Genomic DNA, 22981 nt, shown 5'->3' with positions numbered 1-22981 from the left:
GGAAAGGCTCACTGGTGGCTATGTTTTAGGAAATGATTTTTGTTGAAATTAATTTAATTACCAAACAGGAAGTAATTCCGGTGCCTTCATTGGTTCTGCTGGGTGCCTGGGATGGACTCCAAAGAAGACTGCCATGATAAACTCTGAGCACATTAGCCAAAATTTCATAGAAAAATGTGCATGTTCGGAGAAATTTGCAGTCTGATGAATTTTCATGGGTGCATTTTTTAAAAAAAATAAATGCAAACCAATACAGATATTTGGAGAGTTGAGTTTAAAAATGGGAAATGGAGAGAAACCATCCTCAGCTGTGATCTGCTGAAGCTTTTCAACCAATAGTCACCTTGTCAGAAATTTGCCCTGTAATGGTTTCATGACTTCTGCTGTATGTCTGAATGCACCAAAAAGGGAGTAGCATTTGGAGCAATACACACCCTATGAGTGCCCCATGGAGACAGCTTCCATCAGCTTCCCCATACCAGGGCTGCCCCCGAATTGTGTAGAGCAACTCATCATATGAATCAGCTCCATTCTCTCCGATTTGCAAAAACAGACATTCCTGGCACAGCTGGTAGCAGCATGGAAGTCTGTAAGTAACAGGGCCAGTCCACATGGCAAGTTGCATGTGCCTCTTCAGAGACTTTGGAGAGCCAAACAATAGACACACTAAGAGGATTCTTCCCATAGATACATCTACATCTTCTTCCATGGTATATATTGTTAATAGCTAATGTTCAATAACACAGCCTTTGTCTTTCTCTCTCACTTTCTGATTCTGCTTACCCCACCCCACCCCTTTTTTACTGAAGGCACCTAGAGATCCGCTCCAACTTGGCTGCCCTTGCAAAAAGATTTTCTCGTCCAATTTTAGAGCTGCTTTGGGGTTTTTAGCAGTGCTATGCCCATTAAAGGCAATGGGAGCCACCTAGCCAAATCCCACAAAGATCTCTGAAACCTCTGTGTGCGCCATCAAATTGGTGCAGCCTAGGCGTAAAATTATATGATAATATGGGCAGCTGTGCCTTCGCCTGATGCACAGATGGTGAACAGAATGGAAAGCTGGAATTCTTTCAAGAGAGTCCTGGTTTCAAAATAAGTTCTGCTGCTGCATCCTGAATTCCTCCTCATTCTGGTCTTTACAGGCCCACATGTCTACCATAAAGAGCCTATGATTGTTAATTAATACATATTTTGTAGTGTGGCCCAGGAGGAGACCGAGGCACCTCACTGTGCGCTGGCAGCATCCAGCAGCATAATGGAATCTGGCTTATGACCAGGAAGCATGTATTTAGCCATAAAGTGCTCACCTTCTACCGCACACGCTTGTACTTTTCGCTCAACACTTTTCGCAATGGCCGTATCGGGCTTTCCCGCTTCTCAAAGCACTGCAGGCACTTGTATAAAAAGACATTGCAAGTGCTAGTTTGAAGTGTGTCTTTGCAGTTTTAGATATTTTTGTATGGACTGTTGTTAACGGGACATATAGATATATATACTCTGTGAGCCTCCAGACGGCCAGTATTTTGCAAGAGGGATTCAAGTGCAGACTAGGAAATTTAGGTTGGCAGCTTTAAAGTGAACTAAAGTTCTTTTTTATCCTAGTAAAACAAATCCTTATAAAAAAGGGGGGGAGCTTTTTGAGAATGAGTAAATGACAGTGAAATGCATTGGAAATGGGGGAATGAACAACTGATTAACTGGAAGAGGTATAAACACCAAGCAAAGCGAATCAGGATGAATGCTTGGTGAATGCCCATACTGCAAACAAATCAAAAGAAATCCTCAATAAAGACCGGACTTTGTCGAACATGTTGCACAAGGTCTTGCACCATGGCTCAGAATGCATGCCTGTGCTGTGCTTTGTGAAATCTTCCACAGTTTGTGGAACATCACCCCAGCAACATTGCCAGAATTTATTCTATTCATGCATGTTTGGGTCTAACCCATTTCCACGCGATCATGATATGGGAGAAATTCAAAGTAACAATAAGATGATCACTGCATCAGCCCAAGCATTTCTGTTTGCCTGATGGAATTATCTTCCTTCTCCTCCTGTGTGCTGTCCTATGGGTTCACCTGACCCTTCAAAGCCAATTTGGGGGGTGCTTGGGGTGCACAAGATGGAGGGGAGAGGGGAAAGTCCCACTGCGTTAGCCAAGGCCTTCTCTAACAAGGCAAAACAGTGAGTGTGCTCACGACCACTGGCACCAGCTGGACTTGATGGTCACCAGGTGATTGGCACTGAACTGTGTTTGTGTCACATGGAGCTACCATAGTGCCAACCGCGACACAGATCATTCAGTAAATGATCCCTCAAAAATCAACAATGCAGAAGAGACTGTTTCATCATGAACTGAGGAGAGTTGCAAAGAGTTTCTTTCTATGAGACAGTGTCTGTTGACTGAAGCAGGCATCTTTCTGCACCATTTATGGAGTGAGGCAGTCATACCTAGGGCATTCTGGATTCTATCTCTTTTGGAGATGGCAGCCATTTTGTGTTATCCTGTTACCCACCCACCCCCACCCCTTCGGCAGACATTTTGCGACAGGCACTTTATTAAAATTCCAAATGGACCTCTTAGCCCAAAATGGTAGTGGGTCTTCATATATACCTACCTGATATTATCATGCCTGTATGTTAAAACAACAACAACAACAAGCACCTTTGTAGAGCATCCCAAAGATATTGCCTTTGTTACAAGGGGTACACAAATAATTTATTTCAGTGAGATCAAACTGGGGATGTTTTCAAAAGATACATCTCCAATTAAAAACCTGTTGTTGTTTCTAAAAAGCCACCCTTCAAAAAAGCAATCATGTCAATTGAGCAATGAAAGCCTTTCAGCCCTACAAACTTCATGTTGTCTTAGTAAATACCAAGGCCTTTTTGTCTTTCTTGATAGCTTTTGGATCTCCGCAAGGGCCAGTACTTAAAGTGACATTTATATGACTGCTTATAATGGTTGATCACTCAGTGTGACAGGGTGCAGATAAAAGGTCCAATTAGGTCTTAAATGTTTACTTAATAGGCAGGCCTGTTAGCCAAAAAAAAAAAAAAACGAGAGAAGGCAAAAGTGCCCATTTTTATGCAAGAGAACTAACTTGTATTTCCCACAGACTCACACACAAAACAAGTCTGAAATGCAATTACATTTTCTGAAAGGACCAAAATGCTTTTAACCTTTTCAAGGTAAAACTAATAATACTAATAAAAATGTTGAGCCTGTTGCTGCAGCAGGTATTGTAGCATATTCTGTGTCTCTCCCCTCTCATTTTTGTTGTTGTTGTTTTGTTTCATTTTAATAATGGCTTCATCTGCTTCGCGGTCTGTGGCCTCTTCAGACCTTCAAGATATCGAGACAGCAGATGCTTCCTAAATGGAAAGGAAATTGTAATGATGTAAAATCTCCATTCACATTATTATTATTTTTCAAATAGGTTTGAGAACTACAAATTGTATAGGGCAGGTGGGTTGGGCTTTGCTAACTGCAGAACCAAGGTAAACCTGAACACAAATGGAGAAATCAAGCACCTTTTGAGATTGGAAAATGTTATCAGCGGCTTCCCCAGGACGGCACGGTAAAAAGTGCCGCTATTACCGGGCCTGAGTATCCTCCTGAGCAGGCAAAAGAAAGGAATTAATGTAATTGCTGCATGGCACCTTCAAACCCTTGCTTTCATCAGTACCACTTGCTTTTTGTCATCAAAATTCCAAATATGCTAAAAATGCTAATTTGTAAATATGTTGAGATGATTGCTAGGCAATCGGTGTTTAACCTGATATCTCATCAGGTATCAAGTGAAAGCAAGATTTTTTTTAAAAAAAGAAAAAGACAAAAGTGTGTGATTTCTCTATACCGTTCAGGCCAAGAAATCCTATAAACACCAATTATGCTGAAGGAACAGCAGGCGTATCTAATGCATGCTCAGTCCAGGGGGGAGAGGGACACACAATGAGAAAATATAAAGGCAGCATAGAAATGCAGGCGTCCCCCCGCCTCCCCAGTGTCCCTGCAAAAAAAGCCAAAGTTCAGCCATCGGGCCATGTGCCAATGATAGCATGCTGCCCAAACAGGCTGCAAACTCTAGCAGACACCTAATGTTGCTACACATGTAATGTGCCCAAACAACACCAGAGCCTCTTCAGTCCGTCTGCTCCAGTGGTTCAGGCAGCAACAATCCTGGTACTGCCAGGGGCCAGACATCCCTACATAACAACATAAGAAAAGTCTGCTGGGTCAGGCCAATGGCCCATCTAATTCAGCATCTTGTTTCCACAGCAGCCAGTCAGATGCCGGTGAGAAACCTGCAGCCAGATTGAAGCACAAGAGCACTCTCCCTTCCTCTGGTTTCCAGAAACTGGCATTCAGAAGCATTGCTAAAGCCAGCTGAGGCACAGCAAAAACTCCACGGCTGGTAGCCTTTGATAGCCCTCTCCATGTATTTGCCTAATCTAGGTTTCTGGCTGTCCCTGCCTCCTGTGGAAATGAGTTCCATAGTTTAACTATGTGCTGCGTGAAGAAGGGAATGCAGGGGTGCCAATCCCTTTATTGTCACAATATGTATTGGAGCTAGATAGATAGATAGATAGATAGATAGATGATAGATAGATGATAGATAGATGATAGATAGATAGATGATAGATATAGATAGATAGATAGATAGATAGATAGATAGATAGATAGATGATAGATAGATAGATAGATAGATAGATAGATAGATAGATAGATGATAGATAGATGATAGATAGAGAGATAGATAGATAGATACACAGATGCAAGAAGAACCCACAGAGCACAGCATTCTTGTATAGCATTCACAGCCCTCCAGGGACTAAGATTCAAGAGCCACTCAGGGGAAAAAAACACTTTTGCAAGAGAGAGAGGCCAAGCCTTGCAACAGGGGAGCCAGAGGGCCACACTGACAGCCGCAGCAGTGGCAGCCTCCAGCGATTCATTCCATAGGGCCCAGATCTTTAGACCTACTCACCTTCTCATGCCATCTCATGTCACCAAAATCATGCCACTCTCACTGGATTGACTGGCCAGGTAGCATCCTAGGAATGAGACTCGCCATCTCTTTTCTGCATCATCTCACCAGCATCATCCTTCTTCTCCTTCCTTCCACTCATCCCTAACTCACTGCCTCATACACCCAGGGAGAAGCACACATCCCACTGGTGCCCTCACTGTCCAAGAAACTTGAGAGAGCAGAGGGAGGTCACATCAAACTGTCTGCCCAACCACCGAGTCCTGAAGCCAGCTGAGGCAAGATCATACTAGAGCAAGGGAGCTATCTACCAGCCCCTAGCAAGTCACAGCACACTGAGTCACAACTCACAGGCCACCAGCATAGCCCCCACAGTTGCCCACAAGATCCCCTCCCCCTGCTGAAATTAGGCTTGGAAGAGTCATTCTGCCGTTCCCAATAGAATTGGTTGTGGTGGGTGCTTGGTTTAATTGTGTGTATGGGTGCATGGGTGCTGCCAGGATTTATTTTGGGGGGGAGAACCGAGTTATCTGTGACATAATTGGTCAGTTAAGTATTTTAATTCATTTATTTGATTTGGGGGGCAAATGCCCCCTTGCACCATAGCTGTCAACCTTCCCTTTCTTTTGCGGGAAATTCCCTTATTCCAGCGCCGTTTCCCGCTGCTATCCCGGATTGTTAGATATCCCGTAGACTGTCCCCGGAACAGGTGAGGCTGCTGATCCCTTATTTTCGAGGCTGCTGATTCCTTATTTTCAAATCTGAAAGTTGACAGCTATGCCTTGCACCCGCTGGTTACGCCCATGTGTGTGGTGCCCATGACAGTTTCTTCAGTTGGCATAGGTGTCCATGAGCCCTAAAAGGCTGCCAACTCATGCACCAAGCCAAAGCCTTTCCTGAGCAGAATCCAGAGTGGAACAGATCCTGAAAGGGACAGACACAAGATTCGTGGGGTTCCAAACAAGTCATTGCAGAAGCACTCTAACAGGTACTTCACCTGGGGACTCTAGACATAAACACCCAACGACAGCCGCAAGGATGCTATAAGCCCAGAGCTAGAAAGAAGACAAACTCCCTACCAGAGAGGAATGGCAAGTTAAACTGCTGGATTATGCTCAAATGGCAAAACTGACCGGAAAGCTCAGGAACCAAGAAGACCTAAACTTCAACAAAGAATGGGGGAAATTTATAATTTATCTTGCAGACTATTGTAAGCAGATGAAAAGAATAGCAGGATTGCAATAACACTTGTAATGTAGTAAGAACTATGGAGACAATGGAGTTATATAAAACATAGACTATTGAAAAAGATGCAGCAGGACCCATAGGGGAGGGCAGTGGCGTAGCGTGGGGGGTGCAGGGGGGGCGGGCCGCACCGGGCGCAACATCTGGGGTTAGGGCAAATCCATGGGTTAGGGGGCGCAAATCCACGGGTTAGGGGGCGCAAATCCACGGGTTAGGGGGCGCAAATTACTTGCCTTGCCCCGGGTGCTGACAACCGACGCTACGCCACTGGGGGAGGGGAGGGGGGAAGTCCAGAGATTCAGAGGAATGCCGTAACTGTTGATTTGCATGATTGTATTGTTATACTTTTGTATATGTAAAATAAATGTTCCTGATGATATACAATATTTTATTTATTTATTACATTTATATACCACCTTCATCTTCCAAGGAGCTCAAAGTGGTGCACATGGCTCTCCTCCTCCTCATTTCATCTTCGCAACGACCCTGTGAGGTAGGTTAGGCAAAGAGATGGGGATTGGCCCAAGGTCTCCCAGTGAGCTTCATGGCTGAGTAGGGATTCGAACCCTGGTCTCCCAGGTCAGAGTTCAACCCATAGTCCACACTTGCTCTTCTATAAAGCACATTCAAAGCAGATTTCTCCCCTCAAAAAAAAAATGGTCACTGTAGTTTCTAAAGGGTTGCTAGGAATTGTAGCTCTGTGGGGAATAAACTAGAGTGCCTGAATTCTTTGAGGGCAAAAATGTGCTTTGGGTACGCTTTAAAAATATGCACACAGCCATAGACTAAGATACTAGGCAACCTGAAATATACTCAGAGTCGCAAAGTGATTTCATGCTCTTTATTCAGCTCATAGTGGTGAGGAGGAATCTGGATATTTCCCGACATGATGTGGATTCAGCATTAAACACAACTAAAAAGATCAGTAGGCCACCCTCCTTGGATTACACACTGTGTAGCTAGTGATGCAAAGGGTAAACAGCTTTCATCTGAAAACCTGACACCAAAATAATGGTTACAAATGCATTTTCAAAAGAGGGGGGGGGCATTTAACAAATGTTCCATTCTGTTATATGTTAGAGTCTTTGTCTGCTTTGGAGGCTGCTTTTTCTTTAAATTATCCATAAAGATTTTCCTGTTAAATATGATTATATTTCCATGTTACAGTTAACAGGGCTTTTAAGTCTCTGCCAAAATAGACTGCAGGATTTTGCAATGGGCAGCAAGCTCGCAAAACCCAGAAATACATGTAAACTCTTTCAGAGGCAATTTAACACATAGTTGGTTTTAGTATTACAATTCCGAGAGATGGAGCTTGATCTGTTGTTTTCTTAGCTTACTACTTGCTTGGGCTCACCCTGCCAAAGAATTTAATACTAATCTATAAAGCTACATTACATTTAGAACAGTTAGCATCATACTGAAGAGCTATCCCAATCTTCAAGCATCTTGAGCAAGCAAAAGTAAATGACACAGAAATTTAGGGACAAATGTTGAGGCCCGTTTTGCTGACACATGGCAAAGAAACCTCAACACAAATAGAAAACCCAGAGTCCATCTTTTGTGAAACAGGGAGATTTGGTGAAGATAGGGAGGGGATTGACACCGTGAGAACTTGCAAATTCTGATAAAATATTTCAAGGCATTATCTTAATTTAAGGAATAATAGCTTCTATGTTGATCCATGAGAGTTAAGAAATCCACATGGTTATGACTAACTAGTCCATGTAGAAACTAGCTATCGTGTATAATATGGCATTTTCAGAGTGTGCAAATCCAGTGGTAGCAATGATTCGGCTAGCAGAAAATTCACTATTCAGTTTAGCAGGACCACTGGAACACGATTAGTTATGATAACCTAGCAAGTTTTAGCAACTGTCTACCAGCACTGGCAACACTGTCACAAATACTTGATTGTGTGCATATACAGGAGCTCACAGCAGTTTGGTCAGTTTGTGCTCGGCCACTTCTAGAACACAAGGTCTCACATTTCTAACATCACCATCACCATTTTATTTGTATGCTGCCTTTCTGTAATTAAAACCATGCTCCAGGCAGCTTGCAACATGAGAATATTTACATAATCACGAACATAATTATGTAGTCAAAAAGTACACAACAAAGCTGAACAATTTCCACATAGACACGTCAATCATAGTAAAATCTAAAAATAAAGATACAAAAATTTAATATCAATAATGTTGTTTAGTCGCTTAGTCATGTCCGACTCTTCGTGACCCCATGGACCAGAGCATGCCAGGCACTCCTGCCTTTCACTGCCTCCTGCAGTCTGGTCAAACTCATGTTTAGCACATAAACTGCCCCCATCCCCAGCTAAAGCAACAGCTATGACTACTAAATATCTGCCCCCCCATCTGCCCCCCCATCTCAGTGTTGAGGACTCTGGCACAATGGAAGCACATCAATGGGTCTACATATCTGGCTCAGAGGTCCAGGCTGCATGCATGAACCATTTTTCTATTGTCTTTTAAGTAACTAAATGGAGGTTTGGTTCGGGCAGTATTTTTCAGCTTGATAGGAAAGACCCAATATGCATCATTTTGAGCTCCTTGAAAAGGGAGCTCTATTTCTGGGTTTGTTTGTTTGTTTGTTTGTTTTTAAAGAGTTGGCTTCCAGAAAAAGATTTCAAATGAAGGAGGTGTTTTTCCTCCCATTTCCTACAAGATCAAAACACATAAAAGAAAGGAAAACTATATCCTAAGCAACCTTAATCTTCTCGTGGCATTTTTACAACAGGATGGAAAGTTATCTTTGTTTTGATTTAAAGCTGCTAGCAAACCATCAGGGATGCTGTGAAATTCTAAGAACCAATTCAGAAGTGATGAGAGTATAGTGGAAAGAAATAATGTCCCAAGGTCACAGTTTTCTGCATAGTTTCAAGAATACTTTGTTTGTTATTTGGGGAATATTTAAATAATCAGTAAAGGGATAAAAAGCATCATTGCTGACATATTTATTGAAATATTTATTAAATATATTTCTGCCTCACTCTTCATCATATGCATTCCTTTCACAAATGAGATCCATATACAATGCTCATTAATATGACAGATATCAAATTGTTGGATATGTTGTGCTTATTCTAAAAGAGAAATAAATATTTTTCTCTTTTTTTCTTTTTGAATGTTGAGAACTAGAAACATTGGACACAATCCAGCCAAAATTTAAGTACATGTAAGTTCTATTTATTCCTATGTAGTGATTCAGAAATAAGATGTGCTTAATTCTGGCTGAGTTGTGTCCTTTGATCAATTTATTTTAAATAATTAAGCTTAGAATCTCCGGATTATAGCAAAAGCATGTGAGCTATTTCAAAAAGTAATTTTGGAGGTTAATATAGATTTATTGGTACAATATAGTCACAGGCTAGACAGATTCAAATTAACCTAAATCTCATATATATTTTTGCTAAATAATTCATCCCAGATTATAAATGATACCTAAATAAAAATAAGATTCCTCTGGAAACTGTTAAGCTACACCAGTTTGGACTTCTACATGGCAGAAAGATAAGTCTTTGCTTATTTTTAAAAATGCATTCTCATTATACTTCTTCTAATTTCTGCTGAACTTCTAATTCATCTTCATTTTTGAAGTACAGTTCTTCTAACTGAGCAACATTCTTAGCCCAATAAGACAGACAGACTGTCTGCACAGAAACTATTTAATTTGAGCTGGTTGCCCCTTCTGAAAAATGATGTCGACAGAAGATAAGGAGACAGGCATTTTAAATTTGTTCCATCAGAACCAGTGGCTTGTTATAGGAAGCTTATTTGAGGCAATTCAGAACTGTTCACTTTTAAGAGCCAATTGTCCATCTCGAAGACTGTTTGTAACTGAAATACAGACCAAAAATGGTTTGTAACAGCATGAGCTGCTACCGTAGGATGGAATTCACTTGACAGCCAAACGATATGTGCATATCCCTGTGTTCCATTTTATTATCTGTTGACTCTTGGCTTTTTGTCAATAACGTAGGCCACAGTCCATCAAATACTGCCCTTGCAAAACTTCCATATATATATATACATACATACGCACACAGAATCTGGATTTCTGGTCACTCTTTTGTCTATATTTGCCTTTCAAATCCATAAAACCCATTGGATCTCATTAGCGTGATCATGCTTAACCAGCCATATGTATTGGAAGGAAACATCCTTCAAGGACCTTACTCTCTCCTAGTTCTTTGAATACTATGCTGCAACATGGCAAAAGCTGATGAGAAAAGGTGGGGAACTTCTTCCAGCCCAAGGGATGCATTCCCTTCTGAGCAACCTTCCAAGGGGTTGCATAAGAGCAGTGGGCAGACCAACAAATGTGAATTTTTCCTCCGTACAGTTGGCTAGTCCCTATAAACTCCTCTCTCTCCTCTATCCAGACAAGTAGGAGGCATTATTGGAGTTCAGGGAAACATTCTAGCCAAGCAAAAATTCCCAAGAAGGGTACAAAGCAGGGTCACTGAAATGTGTGGATGGGGTATGGCCAGGTGGAGAGACACAGAGGTTGCATTTGACCTCTAGACCTGAGGCTTCCTCTCTGTTCTTGCTGTAGAGTCAGAACACCTGCTACTAGCTCCACACAGAGGCCATTGTGTGAGCTGTCTTTCAAGACAGCTCGAAAACCACAGCTGGTGCAGAAGGCATCTCACCATCTTTGGGCTGAAGCCAAGCAATCAGATCCTATCACGCTGAGACTTCACCAGTTCCAATGATTGCCAGTACATTTCCAGGCTTGATTCAAAGCAAAAGCCTTTAAGGCTCTAAATGGGTTGGGACCAGATTGCCTTAGGGACTGCCTGATGGTATCTGTCAAGGCCAGCCCAAGACATTTTGCTGCCTGAAGCAAAGGGCAAAAAGTGACATTCCACATACAGAAACCAAATAAACTGATAGATGAATCTTACGTACTAGAAGCAGGACAGCACACCTGGGAGCAGCAGACTAGTTCGGGGAACACAGGATATGCTATATCTATCCTCCAACAGAGTGGAATGGTTAGGGGCTCAACCAAGAGACTGCATCTCTGCCCCCCAACATCTGACACTTAAGGCTATCACTTCACTCTAATAGACCAGCTCTGATGCCAGCCTACATGTTCCCTAATATCTGCATCAGTGACCCTGTTCAGATGCCCACCGGTAAAGCTATTCGGCTGGCAGGCACAAGGAACAGGGCCTTTTCTGCAGTGGCCCTCCATTCATGGAACTCAGTCCAAGGGAAAGTCTAAAAAGTGGTATACAAACCTTCTTAAATCAATTTAGGACCAGAGTCTCACATCCGTGAGCAGTATCACCTTGGGAACAATCTCCACCAGATTACAATGATGTGATGATGAGCGAGACACAAAATGGCAGCAAGAAGGCTGTTCCCAGAAACATCTTTGTGATGTTGGTCCTCATTGTGAGAAGCATCCTGCATATAGACTCTCCCCCCCCACCGCCCCAATGTTATTGTTTTTCAAAGCCACATTTATTTGCTTCTTGCAGCAACTGCAGACCAGGTAGGTCAAAGGGTCCAATTTTCTTGTAGCTAGGATTCCCCCCTACCCAGAAGAAGAAGCCTACAACATGGGTTGCCATAGTAACCTCTAGGCCAGAATGCAACTTACCACTACACCCACAAATAGCCATCACAGATACCATTGGACTTTTTCATGGCTATAGTAAAGGGACCTGGTATAGCCATGGCCCTTCTTGAGACAAAATCTACTCTTTTTTATAAAACACACACACCAAAAAACAGTATAATTGAAGCCCTGGATAAAAGCCAAATTGATAGGCATAAAAGACTAACCTGGTGCTTGCTGATGTCAGGAAGAGCTTTGATATGAAAATCGAAGAGAGCAACTTTGGTTCCATGATCTTTCCGGTTCAGATGCCTGCTATTAATTTGGGCAGGCATTATTTGATTCAAAAGGCAGGCAGCAGCAGCAAGTTAAACAGACAAAGATATATTAACTTATCCTTAAACTGGGAGACACACCAGAAACCGATAACCTCAATTAGATTGAGGTGGCTTTATCTCTCAATGGGATCTTTCACTCAGAACGAGGAAGTGAATTTATAAGGGGGGGAGGAATGAATAAAGAATGGAAACAGCCCAAGCATGTATTCAAACCAATAATCATAATCTTTACCATTTTGTTTTCTTTAGGTATCCCCCTTCCTCAATTTCATAGCCGTATTATTCCAGCAAAGCTGAAACAATACAGAGGTAAAACATTTCATGTGAAGTGCAGCAGATATTTAACTAATTAGCAAAATGACCTTTGCATCATTTTCATCCACCATCTTCTTACATAAATATTTCATGAATTACATGTAATCATTAGTAACATCAACTTGAGTGAATTAATTACTGCCAATTCCTATTAATAAAATGCATCTTGTAATAAATAATGTTGGTTTATTACAGAGTATTAGTCTCAGGGGCACACACATATGTCAGTTGCCTTCTACTTGAGGCTAAGAGAAAAGTAATCAAATAACTGTAATTATTGTACTAAATATATCACCGTTTGTTTAAAATGTCAATGAGACTGGATAAAGGCATTTATAACACTCCAAACTGGATATTCTACTGTATAGGAGTGTGGGGGAAGAAAAAGAGTGGATGTTAAATATCAGACTATAATGACTAGTGTGCATGAGGTATCAGTCATGTCAGCAGATGGAAGATGACATATGGTTCAATGCTATGAACAAAAGTTCACTGATGTAGAGTTGTGCACTTGTACATAGCTGCCAACACCAAGATCTGACCCCAGTTCTATAAACCAAAGTTTATGTGTGAACATCTAGGAATTTGTGAGCTTCTGGCATCAACTGAAGAGGAAGAGTCCTAAGAGGGATGCCAAAAGCAACTGACTTGCAGCACAACAAATATGACATCAAATGCTATTTATGTTCCAAGCTCTGCAGGTCCGCCATAGCATCTTTCCTCTCACCTCTGTAAAAAAGGTTGGAGAGAGTGGAAAGAGTTCCCTTTGGACATTAGGTCCACACATGAAGTGATGTTCCGTTGCACAGTTTGTTGTCCTTTCGCAAAACACTGCTGCAGAAATACGCATTGTCCTCACAGAGGCTGCAGTCTAGAGAGGGAGAGCTACTTGGGGAAATAATCTGTGCACATGCTCCAAGCTGCTTTTCTCGCCGTGACGTTTTGCTCCCACGGGTTGAACAGCAGCCAAGGTGAGAGGGGTGTTAATGCAGGAAAAGCAAAGGATTAAGAAAGAAACAGACAGACGGACACACACGACTTTAGATTGCAACCATGGCAGAAACATTTGACAAAAGAAAAAACATCAGAGACAAATGATATGTGGCTGAGCATCATATATAACTTGGCATTTAGGACAGGAATACAAACTTCTGCTCTTTCGGCATAATGGCTAAATATTCATTCTCTCTCTCTCTCCCTTGCTGGATTCCTGCCTGAGACCTTTCCAGCAACTGGGGTTGTTATATGGAGAGTTTAAATTTTAAAAAATTGCCTATATTGTTCCTTTGCAAGCAATGCCGTATTTAGAAAATGCTATTTTGTTTTACACTAAAGCCTGATCCGCTCAACTAACATACAAGTAAGTAGTTGTCTCCTGCATGTGTCGTATTTGCAAAACATTGCAAAGAGCTGTATCTCTCTCCCTTGTTTCCTTGTCCCTTTCAACATACTGGCAGCTCCATGCATGGGTCTCTTTGAAGATGAAGAGTTCCCCTGCCCTGTAAAGGGATGCCCCCTTGGGCAAGGGACAATAAAAGCAGCTTATCAAACGTGGGCTCTGGATCAGATCGCTAGATTAGAAATGTGCCTCCTGCTCCAGTCATATTTATCTAGCACATGTAAGCACAGACCACAGGTAAATGCGTTGATCCTAGAGGATGAAATGGGCTGGCAATTGAACATAATAATGAATTTCCCTTTAATCTTTTTTTTTAAAAAAAACAAACTACAAACTAGACCAAAATTAATTTGTCCACACAACTTTTAATGTTGGAGGAGGGAATCAAGCAAATTCACAACGAAAGCTGCCAAACCGGGTAATTGAAACCATAGATTTATTTGTTCTTCCATTTCAGCTATACAGTAAATTAAACACAAAGCCCAAACATTAACATCAGATTTGAAGCAGCTTATTAATATATTCTGCCATCTTGTTAACATGTTAGGCTTTCTTTTTTAAAAAAAAGAAAGAAAGAAATGAACATGATAAAGTAATAAAATAAAACTAGGCAGAGGATTAAAAGAAAGTGCTGCTTAACTTTATAAAGATAATTACCTGACACAAAAAGCAGCTAACAAGAAAATTTAGCTTTGGAGTTCACCCAAGAAAATTAAACCCATGTTGCTACCACACAGCCACCTAATCCAGAAAATGAACCTGGGCCAATGTAACCTTGTCAGAAAATGAGGAACACTAATCAGCTGCTTAGGAAGCAGCCCTGAAGAACTTTTACAGCACCGTGATGGATTATTTAGTTAATTCCAAACATTTATGCTGCACCTTGAAACAGATGTTCAGCACAACTAGCAGTTCGAAAGCACGTCAAAGTGCAAGTAGATAAATAGGTACCGCTCCAGCGGGAAGGTAAACGGCGTTTCCGTGCGCTGCTCTGGTTCGCCAGAAGCGGCTTAGTCATGCTGGCCACATGACCCGGAAGCTGTATGCCGGCTCCCTCGGCCAATAAAGCATGAAGAGCGCCGCAACCCCAGAGTCGGCCACGAATGGACCTAATGGTCAAGGGTCCCTTTACCTTTACCTTACAATAAAGAACTGCAAAAAAGCAAAGCCACATGAATTTTTTTAAAAAATAATGAATCAGATGATAATGATGTAATCTGTCAGGGAGATTATATAAACAGGGTATGGCCAAAATTCTGAAGCCGAAAAGCTTTCTTAAAATGGAAAATCTTAGGTCTGTGGTGGAAAGCTGTCAAGGAGGGAATAAGGCAGTCTTCCTTAGGAAGGGAGTTTCAGAGGACCTCATTCTCATCCAAACTAGTGGGCAGTGGGCGCACGAGACAGCCTGTGTTGATTATAGGTTCCTACAGAAGAAGATACATTATTTGTATTTGGCAAGGTTGAATACAATATTTTGCTGCTTGAGACAAACAACAAGATGGCACCCACCCCCATTCCACTTTGAAAAGCTGTCCAGACCAGTTCTGACTCTCACACCAAAACTGGTAAAGGAACAACATCCATCTCTAAATCTGAGGGCAGAAGGCTAGATTACGGGCTGCAGATCAGCCTTTTGTGGTGCACAGAATCAGGGCTGGCCCTACCATTAGACAAAGTCATACAATCTCCTAGTGTCACAGATGGAGAAAGGAACCAGCTATTCCTCCTGGGTCTTCTGATGAGACCTGTTTGTACCATACAGACTGCCATGCATCCTCAAAACTAGCCTGCTGCCTTGAGGTGCAGCGGAGGAGGCTATTCCATTGCCAGCATTACCAAAAGATTCAACTGCCAGCCCAGTCACTGTAACCACTGAGGTATCCTGTGACGGCCTCACATGGAGCTGCTTGTGAAAATAGCACCTGCCCTTTCAGTTAGGTTTGAAGCCTAGGGCTGGGCTTGGGTACTCTGAAAGAATTAGTCCCTTGGCAGAATTTGCTTTGAAGGAAGGAATTTTGGGATCTTGGCCCAGGGAGGCCCAAGCCTGCTTCCAGAAACTAAAGAGGTCTGGGTTGGGACAGTGCCTGAATGGGAGTCTAACTCTGAGCCTCACATGCACTGCCTTGAGTTTCATGAGAGATACAAGTATAAATAATAAGTGGTTATGCGAAATAATTAAATAGGCCGCTTTACCCATTGGTTGTTATGAGTAGCATGTTTTTGATCAAATATTTATTTGTTTTATCTTATTATTTCATGGGACGCGGGTGGCGCTGTGGGTAAATCCTCAGTGCCTAGGGCTTGCCGATCGCATCCCAGCTCCTGCCCACCTAGCAGTTCGAAAGCACCGCTAAGTGCAAGTAGATAAATAGGTACCGCTTTATAGAGGGAAGGTAAACGGCGTTTCTGTGTGCTGCGCTGGTGCTGGCTCGCCAGAGCAGCTTCGTCACGCTGGCCACGTGACCCGGAAGTGTCTCCGGACAGCGCTGGCCCCCGGCCTCTTAAGTGAGATGGGCGCACAACCCTAGAGTCGGACACGACTGGCCCGTACGGGCAGGGGTACCTTTACCTTTACCTATTATCTCATTTATACCCCAACTTTCCTCCAGGGAGCTCAGGCTGGCTCCTCCACATACAGGTGAAACTCGAAAAATTAGAATATTGTGGAAAAGTTCATTTATTTCAGTAATTCAACGCCATGATCATCACAATTATAACAAATAAAGGCGTGACATATCTCGCTTTGCATGTCATGAGTCTATCTCATATATTAAAGGTAAAGGGACCCCTGACCATTAGGTCCAGTCGTGACCGACTCTGGGGTTTTCCTTGCTTTACTGGCCGAGGGAGCCGGCATATAGCTTCCAGGTCATGTGACCAGCATGACTAAGCCGCTTCTGGTGAACCAGAGCAGCGCACGGAAACGCCATTTACCTTCCCTCCAGAGTGGTACCTATTTATCTACTTGCACTTTGACGAGCTTTTGAACTGCTAGGTTGGCAGGAGCAGGGACCAAGCAACGGGAGCTCACCCCGTTGTAGGGATTCAAACCGCCGACCTTCTGATCAGCAAGTCCTAGGCTCTGTGGTTTAACCCACAGCGCCACCCGCGTCCCAATCTCATATATTAGTTTCTCCTTTTAAGTTGAATTACTGAAATAAATGAACTTTTCCACGATATTCTAATTTTTCGAGTTTCACCTGTATTATCCCTACAGCCCTGTGAGTTGAGGTAGCTTAGGCTGAGAGTGAGTGACTTGCCCAAAGTCACCCAGTGATCTTAATGGCTGAGTGGGGATTGGAATCATGGTCCCCCACATGCTAGTCCAGCACTCTAACCACTATACCCCACTGGCTCATTTATTAGGCGAAGTACTTGAAATCAGCTAGAAGTCTACAACTCAGTGGTGGTGGTGGGGCACCAGCAAGCTCTGAAGTTCCTCCTCTTCCTCCCTGTCCCCTCAATCGCCTTTTGAGTTTTCAGAGCTGGCAGGCATGGTGCGCATAAAAGCAACAGGGGAAGTGAAAAACCATGGATAAATTTGCTATGCATGATGGCAGTGGCAATTCTTCAGGCGCGCAACCATATTGCTTTTCAACCCACTTCTCATGCAACAGCCTCATTTTAAGCAGACGCTCAAAAGACGTGCTTTTAACCTCAAAATCTTTCCCTCCTAATTTGCAATATACAGAATAGCAAACACATTGCAGCCTCAAGTAAGTACATTTTTTAAAAAAATTTAAAAAAATGGTAATACTCCCCTCCCACACATCCCCTCCCAATCCCGAAGGTTTAATTTTCATGATTATGTTAGATTATGAGTCATTTTAAATCATGGTATCCAGTAGAGACTGCTCCTACTCAGCAGCTCTTTTCAACAGTTGTTTATGGTAGTTTCAGCCTCTTTCTGCCTCTCGGAGGCTCTTTATTTTTAAAGCAAGGCAGACAAGGCCTAAAATTATTCCATTAAAGAGGTGCAATTTTTGTAATGGGACTTAGAGTGCTCTGCAGAAGTGCAGGCAAGTTTCTTCAATATCCTGAGCATTATTCGCTCATTTAGTTAAATGATGTTTCTAATTCCCTGGTAATTACATGTAATGAGGCACTCTTTCTCTTCTTGATGAGACTTTAGCTTAATATGAGATGTCGTCTTTTTTTTCCTCCTTTTTTTTAAAAAGGGATAATTACCCTTCCCAGGAAAAGTGGGGTTTGTTGTGCAGAATATAGAAAATTATTTTATTTCCTGCCATCTTGACTGCCAGTAAATTATAAAATTAAGTTTCAGAGAAGCATTAGCACCATTTTGGAAAAAGGCTTGAGATTCTATATTGCACCCCCCCATCTCCTTTATTCATCTGCTGATGTCCTCTGGGACCATTGGGCTATTATTTAAAAAATAGATGTTTTTCTGCCAAACCCCAGTATTTGGTGGCTGTGTGGTAGCAACATGGGTTTAATTTTCTTGGATGAACTCCAAAGCTAAATTTTCTTGTTAGCTGCTTTTTGTGTCAGGTAATTATCTTTATAAAGTTAAGCAGCACTTTCTTTTAATCCTCTGCCTAGTTTTATTTTATTACTTTATCATGTTCATTTCTTTCTTTCTTTTTTTTTAAAAAAGAAAGCCTAACATGTTAACAAGATGGCAGAATATATTAATAAGCTGCTTCAAATCTGATGTTAATGTTTGGGCTTTGTGTTTAATTTACTGTATAGCTGAAATGGAAGAACCATACAAATAAATCTATGGTTTCAATTACCCGGCTTGGCAGCTTTCATTGTGAATTTGCTCGATTCCCTCCTCCAACATTAAAAGTTGTGTGGACAAATTAATTTTGGTCTAGTTTGTAGTTGTTTTTTTTAAAAAAAAAAGATTAAAGGGAAATTCATTATTATGTTCAGTTGCCAGCCCATTTCATCCTCTTGGATCAACACATTTACCTGTGTTCTATGCTTACATGTGCTAGATAATTGTGGAGAACAACCTTTACCAAAGGTGTCATGGGCTTTGAAGACACTCAAACTCCGGATGCAAGGGAGAAACATACTAGGAGGAAGGCACGCTTGGCAAATACACACCATTATCAGCTCCCGCCTGGAAACCAATGTCCCCACTATGGAAGGACATGTGGATCCAGAACTGGCCTCCACAGTCACTTATGGACTCATTGTTAAAACTGTGTTTATGGAAGACAATCTTACTCGGCTACGAGTGATCGCCAAAGAAGAAGTATCTGTTAGTGTACTCAGTTCCCCATCTAGATAGGGAATCCTTCATGGAATCTTGTATGGATGACATCCAGCTGTATCTGTCTGTCTGTCCACCAATGGAACGGACTTTCACTTTACTTTTATGTCTTCTCCCCTCCCCTCTGTGCCACACTCTGTGTGGGTGGTTTGTTGATATATGGGGAAAGCTTCAGGGAGGTAAGGGACATCTACTCATGGAACATTGAATTAGAGCTCTGCATATTTCAGCATACAACTGTATCTTGGTTCTCGAACGTAATCTGTTCCGGAAGTCCATTCAACTTCCGAAATGTTCAAAACCAAGACGTGGCTTCCGATTGGCGCAGGCACCCCAGAAACAATAGCCAACAGCCACATCGGGTGTTTGGCTTCTGAAAAACATGCAGAAACCAGAACACTTGCTTCCGGGTTTTTGGCGTTCAGAAGCCAACTTGTTCGCAACTAAGCTGTTTGAGAACCAAGGTTCCACTGTAGCTGGTAGAAAATACATGGAATCATGCATTGAACACGAGAAGAAATTGCAAATAAACAGAGAAAGCTGCAACAAGGTTTCCCTACAAGATGAGGCAAGATGGTTTTAAAAGCTCACAGAAAAAAAATATAATCAAATACTATGGATTTTCATGAATACACACACAAAGAATGTGTGCCACCTTCATTTTTATTATAGTCCTTGTAGGTTGTTCTCTTGACATCTTTAGACCTAGTGGTAAAAAGCTTTCTTAAAATATAATTTTAATTCCCCCCACCCTTTTAAAAGTCTCACTTAGCTCTAACCCCATTACCTGCTTAATTAAGTTTTGGGTGTTTAAAATTGCTAATCACATCTTTGGGGAGATTGTACATTTTAATCACAATTATATGATGAATATTTTATGATATATATCTTTTGCGTATAATTAGGAATAAAAATTTAATCCCAAAAAGATGTTTAATAATTTATACTTTTGGGGGGTTGATTAAGGACATTAGGGGACATGGGGGAAATAATTTAATTGTGGCCAACTCAGAAACTTCAAGCACACTCTTGTTTCTCAAATTAAGAACTCTAGTTCAAAAAAAACCACCTTACACTTTTGAATTTGAGTTGGTTAAAAAAAACACACCTTTAAATTGATATATGCTTCAATTGAATGAAGTTTTTCAAAGAGGTTTTCGTTTCTTAATTTATACTTTGAGGTGTAACAAGAACCTTCTATTAGAGTTTCAAGCTCGTGGTTCTGTCAGTAGCCATAAAGGGTAGAACAACCTCTCACAACATGTTTAGTGCATATGAATGGTTCCCACAACCATAGCTGTCACTTGATTAGTCAAAATGATACAGATCTGGGTCGCTTAGTCTGCAATAGTTCATGCAACACTTGTCTGGAAAGTGAAGTAAAATAATAAAATCAATCAAGACTTAATGCTGTAGAGATGAATAGCCCAATCTGGGAGTGTCCATGTCATCAAAATATATGCTAAAAAAGAGAATCATCAGGAGTTGTAAATGGGATCAAAAGTGAAAATAGTTTTTTAAGTGACTGTTTAGAAATCTAGGATAGACTACTATTAATACATTGTACAAGGTGCTGCCTTTGAAGTCGTTTTTTAAAAACCACTGGGTTCAAATTTTTAAAATAAAGTAAAAATGCTGATCAAAATTCAGACTTTGCATGACACAGCTCTTGATGCTAATAAGAGAAAGGATAAAACAATTCAGAATCACTAAACCCCATTAGGTTATGGCACTTCATTCCTGTGAAATGACATATTTGAAAGGAAAATCTTCGACTTTTGCTGAAATCTGATGGCCACAAACATGAGCACAAGCCAAATTATAAGCAGCACACCAAAGATCCTAATCTGAAAATGGTGACTGTGGCCTGGCAATGATCAGTACTTCTAATGGGATAAGGTAGACCATTATCATCAAGCCAATGACTTTTATTTCTCACAAGAGACTCCAGAAAATAAGCCTATGCAATATGTGGAAACAATGGTCATTTGAACATCCGTGGCCCACTGTGTGGGTGGGTGTAATAAAAACATGCAAAATCTCCAGCCAGAAGCAGCAACCACCAAACAGCACCCCTTGGGCTGCTATATGAATGAAAGACGCTGCAGGGTTTTAAAACAATGGGAGTTCCTACCATTCTGAAAACAGCATTCAGGGAACTTGAATTTACATAGCAATGTATGTCCATGTGAATTGTACTGTTTTACTGTGTGCAGCATTCTTCTGAAGACCTTTTTGCAGGAGAAAACATATGGACAGGAATCATAGAATTGTGGATTCTATTAGAATTGTGGATATTAGATTATTATAAGTATTTCTAAGATTCACTGGAATCTCAGCCATTTTTTAATGACACAGATCTAACAAACCCCACTTATACGGAATTACTGAAATAGCAGTGTAGTGCAAGCCTATGCATGTTTACTAAGAACTAAGTTCTCTTCTGTTAATGGGGCTTATTCCCCTATGTGTTTAGGATTGCAGTCATAATATAACTACAGTTCTGCACAAATTCTCATTAATTCAATCAAGACAACATTTACATTCAGGTATAGCACCGGAGTATTTAGGGGCACAGGTGCCACTTGGCTTCTAATATCATATACTATCATAATCCTTTCTTGAGAGACATCTTGTGACTTTTTTTAGCCCTGCAAGCAGGCAAGGATGATGGATGAGTCTATTAGGATGATGGCTGTGACTCCATGTTTCTCTGGAATGCCCTCAACCATTCAGCAAGAGGCAATGACTTAAGGAGCTTTTTAGAACTCAATTACACTGATCAGGAGTCTGTATATCCTCTTCGCTCAGCCGTTTCTCATACAGGAGAAAGAAAGCTCATTGCGTATGATTTCTTCTGGCTCCGAAACCTTTGTATTTATATTTCTGGAGGAGAGCTAATAAAAGGAAGATTAATTACCTCCTTAGAGAAATAATGCCTATCTTTACTACATATATTCTTGTCTCAGTCATGAACACAGCTGTTGCCCTGTCCCAACCATTTTGTCATTCTGCATCATGCCAGGTTATTTTGCTGTATTACTTATGCAGGCTCCCATTTGCTCACCACCATCACCACTATTCTCTCAATGGCAGTTTTTATCTTGGGCATGTCGGTGATAACCAGGAGAAAACCTTAACTGTTGAAAAAAATCCCACTTCCAAAAATACGTCCTATCCACGTTTTATTGTTTTAGGAGCACAAGAACAGCACATCCTTTACCTGAAGGATGCTGAGATACTGAATGAGACTTCAGGCTAGTGGACATAAGAGGACTTCCTCTTTCACTCCTTGTCCCTGCAGCCTGTCCCAATCTGCTTCCAAGCGTCTCCAAACTCTCCAGAGTAGATTCAGATGAAGGCAGGAGTTGCAGAAGGGAGGCAATGGAAAGTCCCATTTGTGCAGGAGGCCTGCTGCACAAGTAGGAGACCCCAACTGGATTATCACTCATAGACTGGGCAGGCGCAAAGCTAAATGTGATCCAGCCCAATAAAAGACCAAGCTATGAAGTCTGGCCTCTTAAAGGTGTTTTGAGAGGATAGTAGGTAGTCATTTCTTTTTTAATGCTTCCGAAGTAAGACAGCTTCCAACACAGCTGCATATGAACCATGGTACAGGTACAAATACTCAGCATACTCAGTTATGAAGCAGCAATGTACCAGGCATGAATGGCTGTCTGTTTCTGTTCCATGTTACTTTCACATGTGTTAATTCCAAAGTCCCTTCTATCCTCTTTCCACATCCATGTTTTGTTTATACAGCCGTGAAAATTAATTTAAATATATAATTAAATGCACATTTTGAATGTATTTTCGCAAAATACATATGTCTAAACATTGTCATCTCTAAAACAGCTAGGT

Source organism: Podarcis filfolensis (assembly GCF_964270895.1).
Source record: "Podarcis filfolensis genome assembly, chromosome: 5".
Lineage (NCBI taxonomy): Eukaryota > Metazoa > Chordata > Lepidosauria > Squamata > Lacertidae > Podarcis > Podarcis filfolensis.
This window is presented reverse-complemented; position numbering follows the sequence as displayed.